Source organism: Vulpes vulpes, chromosome 1 (genome assembly GCF_048418805.1).
Source record: "Vulpes vulpes isolate BD-2025 chromosome 1, VulVul3, whole genome shotgun sequence".
Lineage (NCBI taxonomy): Eukaryota > Metazoa > Chordata > Mammalia > Carnivora > Canidae > Vulpes > Vulpes vulpes.
Window position 1 is genome coordinate 24,899,853 of NC_132780.1, and position 4,192 is coordinate 24,904,044.

The 4,192-nt window shown below is 56.2% G+C and overlaps 1 pseudogene; it reads left to right on the forward strand.

The window, feature by feature from the left end:
* Window positions 1-852: 852 nt before the first annotated feature.
* LOC140595185 (large ribosomal subunit protein eL19-like) lies at window positions 853-1,750 on the forward strand (annotated as a pseudogene).
* The last annotated feature ends 2,442 nt before the right edge of the window (window positions 1,751-4,192 follow it).

The window sequence follows — 4,192 nt, forward strand, 5'->3', positions numbered from 1 at the left end:
GGTAGGGGGCAGCTGCTCCCCTGGAAGCGTGGGCAGGACCTGGCTCCCAGCCCCAAGCCTATACACAGGGAGAACCCGCGGGGCTTTGTCAGTTTGTTGGCCCACCATGACCAGACCCCGCTGTCCCTCCGTCCCTGAGGCACACAGGCCATCTCCCCGAGGCCTCTCTCCCAGCGCTGGACGCCATCCTCTCCAGTGCTCGCTGCCTCTTCTTCATGGGGCTGCTGTCATGGCCTTGCCACCGCATCGGCCAGGGAAGGCCCCTCTGCAAACAGCCGCCCACGGGGGTAGGCCAAGTGGGCTGACCATCCCGCTCCGGGGACTCACCCTGGGGTGCATGCGAGTCCCGGCCGTTCTCACGGGTGTCCGCGGCAGCCCTGGCTGCACCTGCCAGAACTTGGAAGCACCTGGGATGCCCTTCGGTGGGTGACGGACACATGAACCATGATCCATGGGGACCTGGGAATACCGTCCAGCTCGGGAGCCCCCCTGGGCCTCAGAGCCAAGGACGCAGAGGAGCTGGGCATGCGGAGAGGGGGCGAGGCTCCCCGCCATGACACTGCGCGTGCGGGACCGCAGCAGACACGCCTGGTGGATGCACCGAAACACCCCAGGGTTATGGGCTCTGGGGTGGTGGGCGGTGCGTGGGGCGGGGAGGGCGCCGTCACCACCCCAGGGCAGCTTCCGCGTCCCCAGGTGACACGGTTCCCACGTGCGCACATCGGTGGTAGCGGTTGTACCATCTGGCAGGGGTGTGGAGGGTAGGGGGCACACATTTTAGTACCTTTTCAATTTGCTATGAAGCGAAAACGGCTCTAAAAATAGTGTTTATAGCCTTTCGGTGCTGCAGCCGCAGCCATGAATATGCTCAGGCTTCAGAAGAGGCTTGCCTCCAGGGTCCTCCACTGTGGCAAAAAGAAGGTCTGGTTGGACCCCAATGAGACCAATGAAATCGCCAGTGCAAACTCCCGTCAGCAGATATGAAAACTCATCAAAGATGGGCTGATAATCTGGAAGCCTGTGACTGTCCATTCCTGAGCTTGGTGCTGGAAAAACACTCTGGCCCATGGAAGGGCAGGCATATGGGCATTGGTAAGAGAAAAGGTACTGCCAATGCTTGAATGCCTGAGAAGGTAACGTGGATGAGGAGGACAAGAATTCTACGCAGGCTGCTCAGAAGATACCGTGAATCTAAAAAGATTGGCCAGAGGATCCCTGGGTGGCGCAGCGGTTTGGCGCCTGCCTTTGGCCCAGGGCGCAATCCTGGAGACCCGGGATCGAATCCCACGTCGGGCTCCCGGTGCATGGAGCCTGCTTCTCCCTCTGCCTGTGTCTCTGCCTCTCTCTCTCTCTGTGACTATCATAAATAGTAAATAAAAATTTAAAATAAAATAAAATAAAATAAATAAAATAAAATAAAAAGATTGGCCACCACGTGTATCATATAGCCTGTACCTGAAAGTGAAGGGTAACGTGTTCAAGAACTAGCGGATTCTCATGGAACACATCCACAAGCTGAAGGCAGACAAGGCTCGCAAGAAGCTTCTGGCTGACCAGGCTGAGGCCTGCAGATCTAAGACCAAGGAGGCCAGCCAGCACTGTGAAGAGCAGCTCCAGGCCAAGAAGGAGGAAATCATCAAGACTCTCTCCAAGGAGGAAGAGACCAAGAAATAAAACTCCCTCTCTCTTGTCTGTACATAGTGGCCTCAGCATGAATCAGATCAGTTATTCAATAAAACAAACCTTTATCTGCCAAAAAACAATAAAATAAAATATAGTGTTTATATTAATAAAAAGATACTGAAAAATTCTAAAATATAGAAACAGGAATTTATTATTTTTTTTAAATTAATGAAGAGGTCTACGGACGCAGGGGGACACTAGTGTCCTCTCTCTGCAGCCTCTGCTGGCCTACCAGGGAGAGGACACAGCTCCAAGACTCTGACTCATATGTCACCCGGGAGCACCCACTGTGCCCTGAGCCTCCCGTGTGTGGGCAGAGGGCTCTGAGGCCAGGGAAGCAGTGGCCCTGCCCTTCCAAGTCTCCCACTTGGCTGGGAGGCAGGCGCATCATTGAGGATGGTGCAACTGAGTTGTGGGACTCCAGGGTAGGAAGATCTCGGAGGGCTTCCTGGGGGGAGGTGGCTTCTCAACTGAATCTGAAAGGGAAGCAGGAGTTCAGCAGCATCCAGGACATGGCCAGATAGGGAGGGTGGGCGGTAGGCTGCACAGGGGCACCCACATCCCTGAGCACATTCTCTATGATGCCGCCCTACAAAGAACATTTGCAAGGTGCTGTGTTAATATAACCATTGACAATGGCAAATAGGCGGCAGGAATTGGCACAGGCCTGGGGGCATGTGTCTGTGGGTCCTGCCTGAGGGGCCGCCTGAGGAGGGGAGGAGGGCCAGGTGGCACTCCCCAGGCCAGGCTCTCCCGGCAGCCCTAGTGTAACCAAGGATTTAATCTACAATGTGCACAGTCTCCTACAACTTCATAAGGAAAGAAAAAACAGAAAACAAACCAGGTGGCCCATAGGAACGGGGAAGAGGTCCCGAATGAGCACGTCACCGATCAGGATGCCCACATGGCAATCATCACAGCAGAAGGCGCTAGTGGAAAATTCCCGGCGAGCTGACACTGCATCCACGGAACGGGAGCCCAAGGGGCCTCGGGGGGAGGCAGCAGGCATGGCTGGCTCACCCACCTCTGCACTCTGGGAGCTACCCCATGGCAGGTTCTCAAAAGTACAGGGTCCCCTGGCTGCCTGGTGCACCCCAGCATCCAGCCCAGGACCTGATGTTCCTTACCTGACCCAGCTGTCCCTTGGAGCAGGTCTCAGGGTCCCAGGGCGGGCAGCTCATGCTGCTGAGCACAGAGGCAGGCAGCCTGCACGCCTGGCCCAGCGTCTGCGGCACCCCAGAGGGGCCCACTGGGCATGGGCACAGCCTGGAACCCACGCGGCAGACCTGCCCCGCACGCTGTTTACTACTCTCCATCCCTATAAATACCCGGCCGAGGCAGAGAGCCTCCCGATCATATTATGACCAGCCAAATAAGACTCCTTTAGTAAAAAGAAACACACGGCCCCATTTATACACAAGTGTGTAAAATATATTAAAATAATTTTAAACGCATGAGTCACCCAGAGAAGAGTGTGTTTTTTAAAATCTCACAAACAGCACTTTGTGGTCAAGAAGGCAGGGAACGGGGGCTCGTCCTACAGACCCAGACCTGGCAGGGATTGGGGCACAGACGTGAGTAGGGCACAACCGTGTCCCCCACACTGGTCGGCCTTCCCTCGGTGGGCGCATCGAGTCCCAGCTCCCGCCCAGCATGGGAGCCTGAGTCTGGCACACCTTCCCCCGGCGCAGTAATCCTCTCATGGCCCCTCTCACACCTCACACCACCCGTGTCGGGGAGCTCACGCCCTCAAGGCCTCCTCGGGCAGCTGACAGGAGCCCCAGCCCAGCCCTGCTTCTGCTCGAGGCCCCCACCGTCAACCGTTTCTAAGCTTACAGGTCAGTGGTTGTGCACCCACGTCCAAAACTCTGTTCATGTCGTAAAACTGAAACTGCACGTGTGACGCGCTGATCCCCGAGCCCTCCCCCTCCTTTCTGTCTGAGTCTGACTGCTGTCAGAGAAGAGTGTGTTTTTTAAAATCCTGTGGGCTGCATCCTCGTGTGATGCTCATTTCTCCTGGCAAGGTGCCCCCTGGGTCCATCCACGGTGTAGCAGGTGCCAGGATGTTCTTTTATTCCATGCCTTGGATATACCTCGTTTTCCTTATCTATTCATCCATTGGTGAACACTTGGGTGGTTTCCACCTCTTGGCCACTGGGAAGGATGCTGCTGTGAACATGGATGTGCAAATAGGCATAAATACCTTTTTGTTACAGAATCAAAGGAGGCGGTGAGATGTGCACGCATTCATGGGGCATGCAGGCTGAGGGTGTTCCCGCAGACCCTCTGGAATGGCCCCTGTGTCCCACCCCACCCCCCTCACCACCCTGGGCTTGCACATCCTCCAGCAGCTGGGTGTCGCTCACCTGGCAGGGCCTAGGCTCCAACAACCATGTGGCCCCCTCTCTACAGGGGCTCCTGCCAGGTTGTGCCTCACAACACTGTCTACCACTCAGGTCTCCTAGACACACAGGAAGTGCAGGCCGGTGTTCAGAAGTCTGGACGGCGC